Source organism: Myotis daubentonii, chromosome 13, assembly GCF_963259705.1.
Source record: "Myotis daubentonii chromosome 13, mMyoDau2.1, whole genome shotgun sequence".
Taxonomy (NCBI): Eukaryota; Metazoa; Chordata; class Mammalia; order Chiroptera; family Vespertilionidae; genus Myotis; species Myotis daubentonii.
Window position 1 is genome coordinate 42,776,188 of NC_081852.1, and position 19,215 is coordinate 42,795,402.

Below are 19,215 nucleotides of genomic sequence, written 5' to 3' on the forward strand. Positions count from 1 at the left end.
AAAAAGAAAGTGAACAGAGAAGAAAATTAAGGAGATTACATTTCTACTGAGAATTAAGATTTTTTCACCCATCTAGCCAAAAATGGAATAAAAAAGAAATGGTTGCCGAAACCGGTTTGGCTCAGTGGATAGAGCGTCGGCCTGCGGCCTGAAAGGTCCCAGGTTCGATTTCGGTCAAGGGCATGTACCTGGGTTGCGGGCATATCCCCAGTGGGAGATGTGCGGGAGGCAGCTGATCAATGTTTCTCTCTCATCGATGTTTCTAACTCTCTATCTCTCTCCCTTCCTCTCTGTAAAAAATCAATAAAATATATTAAAAAAAGAAAGAAAGAAAGAAAGAATTGGTCATTGGGGCCAGACAGGGAAATGTGTGTCTCTGGGCTGAAATTAAGTAGGAAGATCATCAATTTGTGCCCAGAATTTCTAGTGTGGCTGATACAAGAGAAAGTGGAGAAAATTCAAGATTTCTTGGAAGAAGGCAGAAATGAATTGACAAGCAAGCCAGGAAGTGGGGTCCACAAATGAAAGGGGCCATGTTCCCTCTTCATTCGCATCCTGGGCCCGGGACCCAGATTTAATGTTGCACAGATGGGGCAGGAATACAGAGAGGTGCCTGAAGTCTGAGAAACCTCCGAAGGCTGTTCCACTCAGAATAAAATTTCTCATCTACTATAAGTCTCACCCATCTGACCAAGCCACAAGGATGAAGTCATAAAACAACTCTCTCAAAGCCCCCCATAAAATGTGCTGAACCCTGAGCCTCCTCAGCACCTAGCAAGTGTCTACTGACCGTGACTGACATGGGTCCCACGGGGGATCCCAGAAGCGTGTTCTCTATAGCCTGGGCCTTACGGAGCTACAGCTGAACTGGGAAGACGACGCTCCACCTACAGAAACTGAGAACTGTGTGATGCCCTCCTCGCATCTAGTACTTCTAACCTGTGTGATGAGACCGTAAATATCACTGTTTATGAAATGAGTTTTGTTTCTAAGTGTTTAGAAAAGTGCTGGGAGAGAAGTTTCGTGAAATTGAGAAAGACTTCCTGAAGGATAAAGAAGAGAAGTTAACTTACTTCAATTAGGTCAAATAGCTTTTGAGTACCGAAGTTACCCTTCTGTGAAAAAGGTATATTTTCTATTTGAAATAATAAAATAACTCATGATTCATTTCTTTATTCCTTCAACAAATATGTATTGCCTATCAATGAATAACACATATTCAAAGCCTTGGCTAGGCCTCTCCCCTAAGAAATGTTAGGATGAGAAAATTTCTGTCCTCACTAATTTTGGGGGACCAAAGAAGAAAGAAATAGATTATTTCCAACTTCCAGAAACAAATAAGAACAGGAATAACTTTAAAATAAAACATTATGGGAAATAAGCAGGGATTTATAAAACGCAGTTTATGGCCACCAGAAAAATCAAAGAAGGAAGGACATCCCCAAAGAGTTGACAAGTTGAATCTTGAAAGGCACAGAGAATGCTGAAGTGGGGTCAGAAAGACTTTGCTCGCAGAGATAAAGGTATGATTAAGGGCACAGAGGCATGAGAGCAAATGATATGCTTGGGCTACAGAAAGCAAAGTGGGGGCAGCTTCTAGACTGGGGTGAGGGATGAAAAAGGTAGGGGAGCCTCAGTGTCAGTCAAGGAGTTGGGCTGTATGTCAAAGAGTATTCATGAGAAAAAGAAATTCTCTAAAATACAGATCGACCCTGGCTAGATGGCTCCGTTGGTTAGAGCACCATCCCATACCCCAAACGGTTGCAGTTCAATTCCCAGTCAGGGCACATATCTAGGTTGTGGGTTTGGTTCCCGGTCGGGGCACGTATGAGAGGCAACCAATCGACATTTCTCTCTCATATCAATGTTACTCTCTCTCTCCCCCTTCCTTTTCCTCTAAAATCAATGAAAACATATCCTCGGACAAGGATTAAAAATATAGATAGTTAGCGCTGGCCAGTGTGGCTCAGGTGGTTCAGTGTCAGTCCACCTATGCACTGAAAGGTTGATGATTTGATCCTGAATCAGGGCACATACCCAGGTTTCAGGTTTGATCCCAGGTAGGGGTATATGGGAGGTAACTGCTCAATGTTTCTCTCTCACATCAATGTTTTTTTTCCCTCACTCCTTCTCCCTTCCTCTTTCTCTAAAATCAATAAATATATATATATAGTTTTATTTTTTAAAGGCTGAAGAATTTTATTTGCTTGTTTTTGCTATAATTCCAGACACACAAACAGGATGTATCAGCTTTTGTAAATCTGGGTCAGAATTGAGAAGGCGAGAGGCTGACCACCCATCACACTCTGAGCAAGCTGCTGTTACCAAGCCAACATCTTGCTCTATCCGCTTTCAGGAGCAAATAAGATGCTATAATTAACCTGATGTCTGAAAGTGTACCACAAGCATGGTTCACAAAATGCTTAGAATAATGATTCTTAAGTATATCAAGCATTTCTCCTACTACCTATCTTGTTTGCACCAGCTAGTAGCTAAGAAAATCAATGTCATGGCTATTGTTGTGTCCTTAGAAAGCACGAGGGAGACCTCAGACCTGGCCTTGCCCCCAAATTCCAAATGAAGGAGCCAAATGAAGGAGCTTTTGCTCCACTGTCAAGGCATGTGGGTCTGAGGGGGGGGGGGGGGTGAGAGGCTGGCAATGGTGGGACTCAGATCTTGAGTTTCAATATCCCCCTTCTCCCCCCAGCTTCCTGGCAAACATCAAGACTGCTTTTTCATTTTCATTTTAGTCATCACCCTGGGTCTTTCTTCACCCTTGTTTACCCACCTTGGTTAATGGGTATTGAATTTCCCGTCCAACCAACCCCTTTCATTCAAAAAGGTTCCAACACAGTAAAAAGTATACCCAACCCACAAGTAACCCCCAAATGCACATACAGTTATCAATCAGAATAAAATTGAGGGTCAGTAGAATACCAGAACCCTTCCCTCCACATTCTTACAGGCACTAAAGCCAGGGGACAGAGGAGGTGACGATTATTTAGTGGCATTAGAGTGAGTTCATTAAAGTGACATGAATAATTGTCCTTGTCACCTTCATCATCATCATCATCATCATCATCATCATCATCATCATCATCATTTGCCAGAAAGGTAAGGCAGAGTCCTGTAGACACATATCCAATTCAGGCTTTAGATAAACTCATGGTGGCCACTCTGTCTCCCTGGAAACAAGAAGAGAGGAATAGAAGGGAGGAAGAAGACTGAATCTTCTCCTCCCACAGGCCATGCTGACTTCCTTTCCCAACATAGGCTGGCTCACCTGTCACATCCAACCTGCTTTGGCATCCAGATGTTCGGTGCCAGCTGCAGATACCTGAGGTTGCCCAGCTGCACTACACATCGGTGGGTTTGCAGCGCTGGGTAGAGGGTTCTGGATCAGGAATCTTCCCCAGTCTTTTCCAGCTCATGTACACAAGGAGTTATTCTTCTTTTATTCACCAGGTAATCCCCATGATTGTCCCTCAAGACACTTAAAGTTCAGGATAAGGGAGCAAGGCAGGAAGGAGGAGAGCAGACCTCAGGCTTCTAAGACCTTTATCCAGCCCCACCTAGTTGCTCTAAATGAATTAGTCAAAGTGTTAGTTTTGTTTTGTTGTAAAGCAAAGGATGACGGTTCTTCCTTCCCCTCCCCAACTCACCCACCCTGCTCTTCAGCTTGAATAAAAATAGCCCCACATTGAGACTGCCATGACAACCAACTTGTGTTGTCCACCAATGATAAAAATCTGTCTGCACACCTCCCACCTTCCCAGATGGGGCTGGAGCCCGCTAACCCTCTCCCAAGTTCAACTTTCAGCAAATTTCCGATAACTAGATCCAATTTACTCCAATCTCATCCAAGAAGCCAAGGGTTACTGGGAGTTCTGGCACCACCCAGTGTCTCAGAACTTTTTAACATGTTCTCATTTGCTCCTTTCACTGTCGCCAGGTACATGTGACAGATGTGACGATCTCCATTTTACAGGGAAAACTGGGGGGTCAGGACAGAAACTGATGAGCCCCACGTCATTAGCTGCTGGTTTAATGACAGAACCACATTTATAACTCAAGCTTCCCATCTTCTAACCAGTTCCCAGACTGAAGGGAAAGCTGATCTCAGGACCCCAATGGAGAAATAATTCTCCTGGGTGTGCAGCTTCCTGGCCACAGACGGAAGTTCCCTCAACCAGTCTCTGGGATAAATCTAGGAAGGATTGCGGAAAACTCTGCTGCCCCGCCATGGGAAATGGGTTCCACAGGAACCCACCTCTTGGACCCAGCATCTCTGGGACTGCTCCAGCCAAGCACAGCTTCATTGGCCAAGTTTGCCACGGTCCTTACGGAGCACTGTTCATACCTGCATTCCGAAGGCCACCCCTGGGGAGGAAGTGCTCCACTCGGACTCTCAGGGCTGGGGGCCTGCAGGCCCCTGTTTCGCCGTTCAGGAAACCCCAGTGTTGCTAATAAAGCTGTAGATACCACAGCCCCGGTGAAGGCTTCCTCTTTCTTCATCTCTTTCCGACACTTATAAATGTGCTTCCTCTCTCTATGTAAATTTTGTTCAAGAGGCCTGGCCCAGGCTTGTGATGAGGCCATTAATAACTAGTCTTTAAACAGCCTCTTTTTGGTTTCCTGGTCCAGGAATCAATTCCAATCTAAACAGACACTAATGCCTGGGTTTACTAGTGTCAGGACAGACAAATGGGCTTCATTTGTGGAAGGCCACAAAAATGTGGTTCCTTTTCACTCAACCAAGAACTGGGAGGTCAAAGGCAACTCTTGATAATAGAGCTGAGCGTAGGAAATTGTGAAGAAAATTCCCTTTCTTTGTCTCTCTACCACTCAACCTTCAAACTTCCAGGAAAGGCTGAGAGGGTGTTTTCTTGCCCTCACTTTTGCTGACCCTTAGCACTCTAACCAGCTGAGACTCCGAAATTGGACTGGTCAGTTTCACTTTCCATTTCTAGGATGAGTAACTTTCTCTCACTCCTCACCCTGAAAGGAGTATCTGGCTTCACATTATGGTCAAGTTGGGGTGGGGACGTGATCCACCTGGGTGATGGTCTTAAAGAGACACAAAACAATAAGATGGCACTCCAAATTTGACTTAAACAATTATGGGCCAAAATGAAAACTCTTTAGCCCTGGGCTGCTGATTGTCCCCGGTAATTAAAACCTGAGCTACTAAGGGCAAGGCTCTGAAGCAGTGATGGCGAACCTTTTGAGCTCGGCGTGTCAGCATTTTGAAAAACCCTAACTTAACTCTGGTGCCATGTCACATATAGAAATTTTTTGATATTTGCAACCATAGTAAAAACAAAGATTTATATTTTTGATATTTATTTTATATATTTCAATGCCATTTAACAAAGAAAAATCAACCAAAAAAAATGAGTTCGCGTGTCACCTCTGACACGTGTATCATAGGTTCGCCATCATTGCTCTAAAGACTTTGTAGAATATTTCCTAGCAACAGAAATGCAGCTACTGAGGGCTTCTGGGACAGTGCAGTCAGCGAGGCCACAGAAGGCCTGCACTCAAGTCCCAACTCTATTTACCAGGGTAATCATGACTTTTCTAAGCTTCAGTTTTCTCTTCCTCAAAATGAGAATATTTATACCTGTCTGGCCTGCAATAAACTTGTTGGGAGTAAGTGACAAACACACAGAAGCCCTTTGAAAACTGAAAAGTATTAGATAACGTTAAGTATTTGCTATTTTTGTTATTATTCATTTACCAAATGGAGAGTTTCTATGAAATGATGCTCCAAGTAGAAAGGGACAGGTGTGCACCTCTGCTTCCCATAGTCCAGAGCTACACAATCAAATGGGCCCAGGATGTGAGTATCAGGCAGCCTAGGGATGCTCCAGATAGCCAAGGAGACAGGAGACAGCTGAGATCCAGCCACCTCCACATAGGAGCAGTAAGTCGTGATTCTCTACAACATAATTGGCGTTCTGCCCCCACCGGATAACCCAGCAAGTTTGTTCTCACTTGGCAGCCAGTGAGGATTTTAAAGCGGGAACCAAGCTGCTTTGGGCTCAGAGTTATTGCTGTAGTAGAAGCCTGCACTCCCCAGACACGGTCACACTCTCTTAGAACAAGGCAGCAAGGCAAGGGGCAGCGTGGCACAGCAATAAGCTCAAGGGCTCTGCCTGCGTTCAAACCCCACATCTGCCACTTTCTATTTGCCACCCACCAGTGCCTCAGTTTCTCCAGGTGCAAATGGAGAGAATAATACCACCTGCCTCATACAATAGTTGTAAGTACAGAATAAGTTGATTCTTATAAAATACTTAAAAGAGCACCAGGCAGAGAAGAAACTCAAGAGTCATTAGCAATTACTGTTGTTTATCTGTTGACCAAATTGTTCTTCCACAAAGACTGTGATTTCCCTTAGGGCAGATTCCCTGGCATTCATCTTTGGATCCTCAGAGCCTAAGACACAGTGAGAAATCAATAAATGCTTCTTGCATGAATAGATGGATCAATGGATGAGATGAAACCAACCACCTAAGTGACTAACAAGAGAGAAAGTACAACACAGGGAGGACCACAGCTAGGCTTCACACCTTGTGGCTTTTAGTGTGGAATCTGGAGGGAAACAGGAAAGTAACGTCCCAATTCATGCTAGCAGGCTGAACTCAGCTGCCCTGAAAATTCGCCATGGTGCACTGCGTCAGTCCAGGTTTTCTGAGAAGCAAACAGTAAAATGGGATTAAAATGCAAAGACTGTATTAGGGAAAATGCCTGAGACAGAAAATGGGAGGGGGGCTGGGAGACCTATCAGATGATCTGGGTCCAAATGAAGAAGAGGGGGGAGGAAGGATGGGTGGGAGGGTCCTAGACCACTGAGCTGTCTAAGGAAAGTTCTGCAGATCTGTCAGGGGATCCTCAAGCTGAAGCTGACCACTGGAGACCCGTGTCTTCCAGGAGCCGCCCCGCTATAGTGTCCCTGCTGAGCTCAGTCATCGGAAGGGAGCAGCCTGTGGGAAGCGCAACCTTGGTCAAATGCTGTGATGGTTTCACAGCACAGCCCTGGGGCCCTTGGTCAGTTCCACTCCCAGCAGCTAGGGGTCTGCCGGGTGCAGACAGGCTAGCCCTGAACGGATGGAATTTGGGGCATAGACAACGTAGACTTGATCTCGGCTCTTACCAGCTGGTTACCTTAGGCAAGTTACTCAACTTTTCAAAGCCTCATTTTCCTTATTTGAGAAATGGAAATTATAATTCCAACGTCTCAGAATTGTTGTTGTCAAACACTCTAACCCACAGTAAGTGCTCCATGAAAGGCAGTCGCCATATTCCTGACCACTATTATTATTAATAATGAAGGACTTCTATTAGCAATTAGGACATGAGAGCAGCACCCACTGTTGCACACATGTATTTTAGTTTTATGTCTACCCCAAGGACATGGAACATAAGCCTGGAACCATGGTTTGGCAATATCACAATTCAAACAACCAAACCAGTTTGTCTACAAATTAAAGATCACAGGGGCTTTCCTAGTTGGGCTATTTCCTGGAGGGAAGGTCAAGGTGGGTGGTGTTGTGTCAGAATCCATCTACAGCCACAAACCCCCTCTCCTTTCTGCCATGAGCCGCTGTCTGTCTGCAGGGTCCCTCAGCTGTCCCCTGGCAGCTGTCTGTCCTTCAAGGAAAGCGAGCCCAGGCGACCCTCCCCCAAGGAGAGGACCACTGCTGGGCTCTTTGCTATGCTGCACACGTTCTGAGCACTTGTTTTGGAATTCTGCTCGCTTCTGTCTCTGTGACCTTAATATTTTTTAAACCTTGGCCAACATTCTGGTAGTGACCATCGCCTGGCTACTGCTGGCTTCTGACCGGTATATCTGATTGGAGTCACAGAGGTGTCACCTTCATAGCCTGGTGATGACCTAAGGCCATGAAAGCTGTAATTGCCTCAGGTCGGCAGGCTCAGGCCTCTCCCAGCCTTGCTGACCCTCATGCCTTGGTGGCAGTAACAACTAAGAACCTACAAGGAAAGAAAAGGAGCCCCCAAACTGGAAACCACACTGTTACCTCTTCCTCCATCACCTCAGAGGCCATTTCTGCAATCCCTCCCTTCCCAGAGAGTCACCAAAAACACACATTGGGATTTCGGGGCGGAGGGTGGGGTGGGGCTGTTTGGTTTTTGTCTTTGAAAAAATGACCTTCAGTTTTTCTAATCGAAAAGAGTAAAACTTAAACTAAAAAGTATTGATTTTGTTTAATAATTAATGGCTTAAGAAAGCTGATCAAGCTGTACTTCTAGAATAGTAGTCTCCCCTTTAATAGGAACTTTACTGGGGAATTTTAAGTTTCTGTGTTAGCACAAGAGTCCAACCCTGGAACTGCTTTGTTTCAGCCTGAGGCTGGAAAGCAGAAGGCAGAAAATACAGGAACTAATTGAACCCTCCCAACAAAGCTGAGCTGGACCTTCCCATCTGAGGGACCAGAAGGTCACTCTCTGAAATGGAAGTAAAGCCACAAAACAGAAACAGGCTGGCCACTTGCTCGTCAGCCTCCAACATGAGCACTAAGCCCATCTCTGCACGTGGCTTTTCCCCATGGGTCCCCCCCGCCAGAGCTAGAGAAGCACTGGGCCAACCTGACACCAGACACGCCCAGTGTCTGGGACAGAGAATTCCCATCACCAGAGACAAACCATGGTTGGGTCACCTTTTGCCCCATTTACACACAAAAAAATATTTACTAGTACAAGTCAACAGCCTCTTGACACCACCTTTGCCTCTTATTTACATTAATCCCTCCCAGTAATTTTTTAAAATATATTTTTATTGATTTCAGAGAAGGAGGGAGGAGAGAGAGATAGAAACACCAATAGTGAGAGAGAATCATTGATCAGTTGCCTCCTGCACGCCCCCTACTGGGATCAAGCCCACAACCCGGGCATGTGCCCTTGACTGGAATCAAGAACCTGGGACCCTTCAGTCTGCAGGCTAACGCTCTATCCACTGAGCCAAACCAGCTAGGGCCCTCTCAGTAAGTTTTTAAAAAATCAATCAGATGCTGTTTCCTTGCATATCCAAGTTCTTGGGAAAATTATACCCTGAGGTAAAACCTAACGTTCTCATACTCCTTCCTACCTCTCAGGTCAACTAGCCATCAGCTACTTAACCCCAGATGAGTCACTTCTCTGTTCTCAGTTGTGCTCCTCTGTGTTAACACAGAGTGGACAATACAATTGGACTTTGGAGGCCCTGTCCAGCCCTGCCACTTTGTGAGTCTCACCCTACTAAACACAAAGTGCAGTCCTTTGATCTTCTGAGAACATTTCTCTCCCACAAGTCCGGTTTGGTTAGGTATAGTATGAGACCGCAGCATGAGAGACACTTTGTGGTTCAGAGTCCAGAGCACGAGCGCAAAATATCGTCTTCACTGTTATTTTAGATTAATTACAGGAACCGCTAGAAATCTGATCAACACTGGGATCGGAATCAAGAAAAATCTATTCTAGTGATTCCCATCATCTCACAGGAGAGGTGGGAATGTTTGTAAATGTCCTGCCAGCGTAATGAATTAGAGTGGAGAAATTGTGTAGTTCTTAAAGCTTAGTCAATATTCTGACATAATTTTGTATTTAAACTTTTAAAAACTATTATTTTTATAATATGAACCATGGCAGGGGACATTTGTCAAAAGGGTGGCTGAGTTCAGGCAGGTTGAAAACTGTTCCCTGTCATCCTTGCAACCTTTTGTCTCTCTGTCTGCCACTCTCCTCGGCACCAATTGCCCCTCCCACTAATACCCATAATCCACAGGACCCTGTTCATGGGCACTCTTCCTCTCCAGGATTTTGCAGTCCCTTTGTATGTGGTGTTCTGCAAATCCAGCAGTCACAATATGGTTGATTTCCCCTTTGGTCAAGGTTCAGCAACCTTCCAAAGGTGGGCGTGCCAGACAGCCCCTGTAGGGGGAGAGGAGAGTGGCTCGCTGGTATGAAGTGGGCAGAGAGCACCTGGAAGGCTCTGTTGCACAGAAACCTCCCCCACCTCCACATTTTACTAATAAAAGCTTCAGTGGAGTTACTACACAGGGGATAATGCAAATGCCCTGGGGAAAGGTTCAGCTTCATGGTCACACCTTAGAAGGAATTATTTTTGAACTAGAGGCCTGGTGCTCAGCTTTGTGCACCGATGGGGTCCCTGGGCCTGGCCTGCAAGGATTGGGCTGACACTGGCTCTCCGACATCCCCTTAGGCGTCCCGGATTGCGAGAGGGCACGGGCACAGGCCAGGCCGAGGGACCCCACTGGTGCACTATTGGGTCAAGGAGGGACCACGGGAGGGCTCCAGGGCATGTCCGGCCTGTGTCGCCCAGTCCCAATTGGCTGGACCCCAGCAGCAGGCTAATCTACCCATCGGAGCATCTTCCCCCTGGTGGTCAGTGCCCATCATAGCAACCGGTCGAACGGTCGGACACGTAGCATATTAGGCTTTTATTATATAGGGTATTATTAGATCACCAGGGCTTAAAAGATACTTAAGAATAAGTTAGAGCAAAATTCCACTCAATAAAGGATTTTTAAAAATCACGATCAACTTCTATTTGAACACTTATTGTAACAAAAGCTCCCTTCTTAAAAGGGTCTACTCCACTGATGGGTGTTTGGAATTATCTGTGAAAGCTCATCTTTATATTTTGCCAACCCTGTAGAATCTGTTAAAATGGTTCTCCTGCAATAAAGAAAATCCCAACTTAAAATGCCTTCAACAATAAGGACATTTATCTCTCAGACCAGAAAGTACAGCAGTTGGGGGTTGGCTAATATAAGGGCTCAATGACATCATCAGGGCCCCAGGTTCTTTCCACTTCTCTATTTACAGAAATTTTCAACTGGTGTGCTGCAAGAATTTTTAAACATGCAATGCCTGACTATTTAGTCAGTGGCACTGAACTCTTTTCCCTTAAATTGTTGAGTAAAAAAATGACTGTAGCCAACACAACAATAGCTGTCTGGTGTAAATGCCCTGTCTGGAACCATAAATACATAAGTCATATGTAAAAAGGTAGCACCCAGAATGAAACACCATACTTGGTGGAATGCAGTGAAATTACAATATTCCAAGATTGGGGAGCTATATTTTTATTAATGTAGCTTAATATAGTTATAGTTTTCAGTGGCAACATCATACTGTTGGTTCCTTATCAATCAAGTAGTCATCTATAACCTGCAGTTCATTTTTACAAGTTAATGCCACGGGGGATTTCTGCCATGCTGTGTTAGTTGAACTGCTTTTATGGACCTAGGAGCAGAATTTAGGATCATCCAAATTGAACTGGATCAAGATAATTCTGAATAATTCTTATAATTCTTATAATCAGATCATTATGATAATTCTGAATTCTGCCTCTCAGTGTAATAACTACTTAGCCACCTACAAATGTTATCCATCTATAAATCTGTATTAGTTTGCTAGGGCTGCCATAACAAAACAATACGGATGCGATGGCTTGAATAAAAGAAACTTATTTTATCATAGTGCTGGAGGCTAGAAGTCCAAGATTAAGATGTTGGCAGGTTTGGTTTCTTCTGAGGCCTCTTTCCTTGGCTTGCAGATGGCTGGCTGCCTTCTTGCTGTGTCTTCAAATGGTCTTTCCTCTAAGCACACACATCCAGGTCCTAATCTCTTCTTATAAGGGCATCAGTCATATTGGATTAGGGTTTACCCGAATGAGCTCACATTCCCCTTAGTTACCTCTTAAAAGACCTTATTTCCAAATACAGTCATAGTCTGAGGTACTAATGATTAGGATTTCAACATATGAATTGGGGGTGGGGTAGGGGTGGAGGTGGACATAATTCAGCCCAAACAAATCTGAAATCTGACTTTTGTATTTGCCTCAAAGGCAGAGAAAAACTGGACAGGAAATCTGAGACCACAGTCTCTGCCCTCCACTAGACAATCCTTTAAGGATAATCATTAAGGGATAACCATTAACCCAATTACCTTCTTGTGTTATGCTCAGATCAGCCTCTCTGGAGAAGGGATTTTGACTAAATTTGGGAGAGTGTTGAAGAGAAAGATCATTCTGGAACTGGAGTACTTCTAGTTGAGCAAAAAGAGGACTCGATCAGGGTGTTTCAACAGGCAGAGTGGGTGACTTTGGACATAAAGATGCTGAAACAGAAGGCTGCTGAGCAGTGAATCATAATGGAAAAGGCTGAAGGAAAAAGAGCTAGAAGGTTATCAAATTCAATTACTTCCCAGTTTCACTCAGGACATGCGTAGGGGCAACTGAAACGGAGACACTGGTAATTATCCTGAATGTTCATCGCATAGACTGACTAAGCCTGTCTTCATCGCTCTGGTCTGCAATTAGCCAGGTGGGCAGTGATGACTTGGCATTTTGCCTGGACTTGAAGAGCCATGTTTCTATAGACATGATGAATGGAAAGCAATTGGTATGCTTTCTCAATCTTCTCTTTTAAAAAATATACACACAAATATAAATAATAAATAAATATAGGGGGGGTACTATTAAAGCAACTACACATAAATACTAAAGAATTAAGTAGGTGGCACTGAAGAGTAGGATTTACATAAACAAACACCTGTTCTAGTTAGCTCAGTTACTCACTGATCCTTAACTGTTCCTTTTTAGATTAAATTGCATAATTTAAGAGGCAAAAGTCTGCTCTCCAGGTGCATTTAGAATTCTAATGCCTGAAGCTTTAGGGTACCATGATGTTATTAACCCCTCTGCCAGGGTTTGTTTATTTGTTTGTTTGTTTTTAATCCTCCAAGGATATTTTCCCATTGATTTTTAGAGAGAGTGGAAGGGAGGGAGGAGGGGTTCACTCCCACACACGCGCTAACCTGAGCCAGGGATCCAACCTGCAACAGAGGAACGTGCCCTTGACCTGGAAGCAAACCCCTGACCCTTCAGTCTGCACGCCAATGCTCTAACTACTGACCAAACTGGCTAGGGCTGTTTGTTTGTTTGTTTGTTTGTTCGTTCGTTCAGTTTTCCTTCTTGCTAGTTTGAGCAAGCACTCAAAAGATGGGAAATCGTGGTTGGAGTGTCTGTAAAGGTCACTCAGCCCGGCTCCTATATCAGGTGCTTGAATCTTCTTTCCCATACCAAATGCCTACTTAAAGCCAATGATACTGGCACATAGGAGTTCACCTTGGCAAGACCCGCCTCCTCTAGAGGAAGCTCTCTCATCTTCAATTTACTCAAAGAAAAAATTGTCAAGGGAGACGAGAAGCACCGTTTTTCATTCCCGGCTCTAATTTGTATTGCCTTGGCCACCATTACAAAATTAGTCTGTGATGCCATGACACCTGGGTAGAGAGAGAGCTGTGTCACCCCATCTTTTTTTTGGTGGGGGGGCCCATTAATAGATGCTTTTTAGCCACTTACCAACTGACACCAAGCCTTGACTCTGGCCTCTAATTAAACCCTTCACAGGGTTTTATATAAACTGAAATTTACATTCAATCATCACCATAGCAACCATCACACAGAATTAGATACTTCTTCCCCTCTGACATAATCTACTTTTTCAAAAAAGCTGTTTTTCTCTATAGTTGAAAATCCAGGCTATTCAGAAGATAACCATTAAAACTCTATTTTGAAAAACTACATTTAAACAGAATGTAAAAATGTTCTAAAAATAGACGTTTGAAGTGGTTTCTAGACACTTAGCACCATATACTTTCTGCCTCTGTTGGTGGCCATACATTGCTGAAGTCTTAAGGATTGGGCCCTGTGTTGGAAATTATTAAAATAAAGACAAGTCTTCCCTCCTAAGTCCGACAACCATCCTTGCAAGATGCCCCAGGATAACAACCCCAAGCTAAGGCAGAAAATTCTAATTTCAAAAAGGACATTTGTACTCATCTCATTACTCCTGTGCACCTCAAGATCTTTACTTCTCTGATTCCTTGGTACAGCAGACGTCCTATACCAAAATGTCAGAAAAATCTTAATGCATTTTCTCTGAATGAACACTCAAGGTTGTATCTATATGTATAGGAAATGAATGAAGCCCATCCCGGGCTCAACACCAGAAACTAGACTAATGGCTAATAGTTCACTTTTATCACTAAGAACTGGTACACCTCACCAGAGTACACACACTTTGAGATTCCTGGAAACTGACTTGTTCCCAGTGCAATTCTGCCGCTTAGGACTTATGGCTGAATTTCACCCCAAATGATAAGGAAGGCTCCCCCAAATGCTCCTACCAATCAGGTGTTGTGAAAAGCAATGAAAGACAGCTCTTTAAGGTCTTCAGTCATTCTTTTCTATCCAAGACCACTGACAGCTACTGGCAAGGAAGGGGGAGGGAGAAGAGGGGAGGTTGGTGGACAAAGGGCTATTTCCAAATAGTTGCCAAAATATCTGATATGCCTAGAAGTGAGAAATCTTACATACTAAGTGAAATAACATATGTGGGGGAAGTGCTAGACCAGACAGGGGATGCTGGTTTTCTCTCAAGTGCCAACATCAGTGGAATGGGGTGGATGTCTAGAACCCTGAGTGAGACCACTGCGGAGCCCAAATCCCCACTCAATGAGAACAGATGCCTTGGTCCATCAACGAAGTCTGACCTGGAAGCAGGCAAGCTGCGCTTTACAATATGTCCCACTGTTCCAGAGCATGGGAGGGGGAGCCCAGGCAGTGCTGGAGGGGGACTGGGGAAATGCATGCTCTATGTTACTTGGGAGAGTGTGTAGCAATAGTCAAAAAGAAAATCCAATGAATTCAAAACCAATGAACATGTGTCACCAATCTTAAGAAAAACTTTTGAGGCACAACTGGCAAAAATTAAGGCAGAATGAGTAACTTCCAAAGTCTGAAAAAGATAAGAGCCAACCAAACACAATCCATATTAAGGGGGAAAATGTCCCAAGAAGCATAAAATGTGTAAAACTTAAATATGATCACAGAAATCATCGATTGGAGCATTGGAGGTGACACCCTCTAACAGTATATCAAGTTGCAAATTAACAAGACAAACCAAGGATGAGATTCAAGTCCTTTATAAGAGATGCAGGGTCTCATCAGTAAATACAGGCAACCAACACTGGAGTTCTTGGCTTTTTGTTTGTTTTTGCTTGTTTAAAGATCAGTAGGAAGATTGCACTCCCCAGCACAGCCTCCTGGTAATGATGCAGATGTGTGGCTTTGTGGTCAAAAGGAGCGGAGCAAAGAATGTCATTTTTAGTATCTTAGGGCAGTGGACTTACTTCTTTAGAAAAATATAAATAAATATATCCACAAAAGCCACAAAATTCAGCTTGCAAGTTATTTATGTCGATTTTTTTTCAGCGTTTCTTAGATAATCAATATAGAATCTATAATGATCCCAGTGTGGTTGTGGGGTGGTCATTCCAGTGGTCATCAAACTCACGATGTACAAACCTGTCACTGGTGTGAATTTAGCAAAGCGAGAGCACCTCCAAGTCTCCCCAACTCTGTTCAGGTCCATGAAGGTTGGAGTAGAGGCAGCCAGACTGTAGTTCAGCAAGAAAAGCTGGGGACCATCCTCACCTCCCTCGGGTCCCTGGTGCCACTTCTAAAACTAGATTGACAACAAATGATGGGCCTCGTAGCTCCTGCAATGGAAATAACTGCATCTCCTCACCCTCATCGCAGAGGGAATTGTCATACCTGACATGCGTTCCAGGGATGAAAAGTTTATTGAGTATTTACCACATTCCAGGCAGCGAGCTAGATACACGGACGACCTAGCTGGATAGATTCTGCTTTGCAGCTTGCTTTCTATTTTAGCTCATGGACAGCTGACCTCTGATTGGTCTTCTTGCTTTATTTCTCAAGGACCTCACTGTCTTTGGGTCATGAGATCTAAGCATAACAACTCCAGAAGAAAGAGAAAGGCTCAACAACAGGAGAATGCTTCATGTGTTCACCATGAAAGAGGACAGAAAAGTGACAAGCTCTCCGAATCTCCACGTCTGAGAGAGGACATCTTAGAATCATTCAGGACATGTCAACAAAAATCTGAAATTCATTTTACTTCAGGAAAGAAGGTTAACAGAAAGCTTCCAATGGCTTTTTTTTTTTTTTTAAGTATTTGGTTGCAGGACCATAATGAATAAAGAGAATTTGAGAAGGTTTGTTATATCGGTCTTTTTGAGGCTAGTCTCAAGAAGGACCAACATGCCCTAAGACAGAAAATGTAACAGGATGGAGAATGGGGTCTGGGTGACAGGGCAGGGTGCCTGAGCCAGCTGAGGTCTAGAGGACTTGACATATGTACACGGGAAACCCAGGAGCTCCATGTTTAATATATTGGAGGGTACATAGGTTTTTTTCAGAGGACAAAAAGCCGCTGCTGCTAAAAGAAAAAAAAAAATCTAAGAAGTACTCCAATAAAATTGCAGAAGTCAGCAGGGCCCAGATGGTAGAGAGCATTGAACTATCCCATGGTCATTGGTTCCCCATTTGGATTTTAGAGAACTCATTCTGGTGGAGGAAGGGCTGGAGAGGTATGAGATGGAAACGAGAAGCCAATTAGAAGACAGGTGTTGATGAGCTAAGATAAAAATCAAGCTATATAATAAACACGATGATCTATAAAAATTATATAGATCCACATGTGTAGGTGTTATAAATTCACAGAAAAGGATCAATTCATTGAAAAAAATAAGTTGCAGAATAATACATACACAATGACTCTATTAATTGTGAAAAAATGCCTCTGTGAATGTTATATAAATTCATTAAAATGGTCTGGAAAGATACACACCCCACTGTTTATGGTAGTTAACGTTCAAGGGATAGAATAAAGATTTGGGGAAGTAAAATGAATATTTTTACTCTTTCCTCTACAGACCTCTGATGGTTAGAAACTGATCCAGAGACAGAGAGGCATTGGAGTCAGGTGGACTGTCGGGCCTTGGAGGGAAGGTAGGGGAGGGTGGGGGTAAGGGGGAGAGATCAACCAAAGGACTTATATGCAAGCATATAGGCCTAACCAATGGACACGGACAATGGGGGGGGGGGGGGTTGAGGGCATGAGTGGGGGATAGGGGATAATGTGGGGATAAGGACACATATGTAATATCTTAATCAATAAAAAATATATTTTAAAAAAGAATGTATTACTTTTATAATTTTAAGAGATTTCTAAAACTTAAAAAATAAAAGATACAGTTTCTGTGACAAGAAATGATTGGGGCTTACATAGCCATGAGAACAGAGAAGGGAGAATAAACCATGCAGACAGACGCTGACAAAAGAGCAGAGACCAGCCTGGGTGAGGCTGGAGTCAGTTACATTTCCTGATAGCCCCAGGGGGTGGGCATTTGCACCTCGTTTTACAGATGATGAAATGGAGTCTTGGAGAGCCTTGCCCCCAAATCTAGAACTGGTTACCAAAGCCAGACTAGAACCTTGGCCCACCTGACTCCAAATCTTTCTGCCTTGGCCAACTGGTTACCTTCATATCCAGGGCCTTTTTAACTTCCTTTCCCTTGCTCAAATGCTGACCTGATGCAACAGTAGGGAACTAGGGCACTAGTTCTAACAACACAGGAGAAAATGGTAAGGTTGAAACCTGCTTCCATCTTCCCGATGGGCAGTAAGTCCCAGATGCTGAAACCAAGCTATTAACAGACCAGTGCCCGCACGCCAGCTTAGCTCCTGTGGATTCTTGAGTGGAGGGCCTATGTTTTCTACAGAATCCGTAATGCCGCTGCAGCAACTAATATAGCACCAAGTCCTCACTAAATTCACTGAGTGGGTGTTTAATAACTATATATTAATGGGAGGGAAGCAGGCTCACCTGAAGCAAATATGAAACTGCATTTGATTCTGAAAGCATTTTTCCCCCCTAACAACTCAGGATGTAGGCAGTGAATGCACAATTGTGACAGATAATGGCTGTGATCCTACTGAGAGAGTAATTTTATCACTCTGTTTTAAAGCTGCTTCGGTAGGAAAGCAACTATAATATCTGTGCTCCAAGACTTCAATCAAACAGACAACCAAGCAAAAAGCCGTTACTAAAATCTCTGTGTGCCCACACTGTCCCTAGGCACAATGGAGAACCCTATAGAAGGAAAATCCATGGCCTCTTCCTAAGGCATTTACACTCTGGCTGGGAAACCAACCCGAAATTCAGAAAGTGATTAGATAAAAGCCTGTTTCCTCTGGATATCCAACAAATGAGGTCCACAGGACTCCAGAGAGAGGAGAAACCATGGGTACTAGAATCTAAAGAAGAGGGACTTGGGCAGAGGAGTTAAGGCTAGAGACACAAAAGAGACAGGGCTGCTCCCCAGCTTCTTAGGACCATCATGGCATTTCACAGCATCCAGAAAAGCACCCACAGATGTCAGGCTATTCGCCCCCAGCATGGCACGGCTGCATGGCCAGAACTATTCAATGTCCTGACCACCACTCCGTACATTTCTGTGCTGACAGGCTATTGCAGACTTAGGAACAAACAATCCCATGCCATATACCCCCTGGGATTTCCACTGTTTACTCAATAGGCAACACTGGCATCAGTCTTTGTCATTCCAGCCGACCACCATTCCCCACCCACACCGCAGATGAGATGAGGCCTGTGCAAACACACTGCCTAAGACCTGTAGGGTGAATAACTACTGATAGTAAAGGGGGCTGGTGATAAGAATCAATGGGCGAGGATATGTCAGAGGAACTTAGTGCTTGATGCTATCTCAACAAAATACACTAGCCTGTGGAAATTCACTATAACATCCGATCAGAAAATCTCATTTCTCACGTAAGTAGGATCTAAATGCATTCAGCTCTATGTCCGACTGACACTGGGGGAAAGGCTGCCTCCAGAATTAGGGCCGGCCCTGTCACTGGGCTGGAACAGTCTCTCCAAAAGCCCCAACCAACAGAAAGCCCTCTGAGATAAGAGGGAGAAAGCTCTCTAAATTTTTTTCAATTTTCCAATTATAATGAACAGACAATATTATATTTGTTTCAGGTGTACAACATAGTGATTTTGCATGTATGTAACTTACGAAGTGACCACTCTGCTAAGTCTAGTATTCATTGGGGACAAGCTCTTTATTCTGCTGAAGGTCCTTATCCCACTGACTCAAGTTGATCTTTGTAATTTTTTCCCCCACTGTCCCTCCCCCACCACTTCTTAGCTCCAATAAAATGCATTCTGTGGTTTCCTGCCCCTCTATTTTGCCCATGGTGTTCCCTCATCCTGGGACATCATTCCCTCC

At 44.0% G+C, this 19,215-nt stretch overlaps 1 protein-coding gene across 1 annotated transcript in view; it reads right to left on the reverse strand.

Moving 5' to 3' along the window:
- The window catches only part of PIK3AP1 (phosphoinositide-3-kinase adaptor protein 1), a 99,376-nt gene that overhangs the window by 56,976 nt on the left and 23,185 nt on the right, over positions 1 to 19,215 (reverse strand). The window lies entirely within an intron of this gene.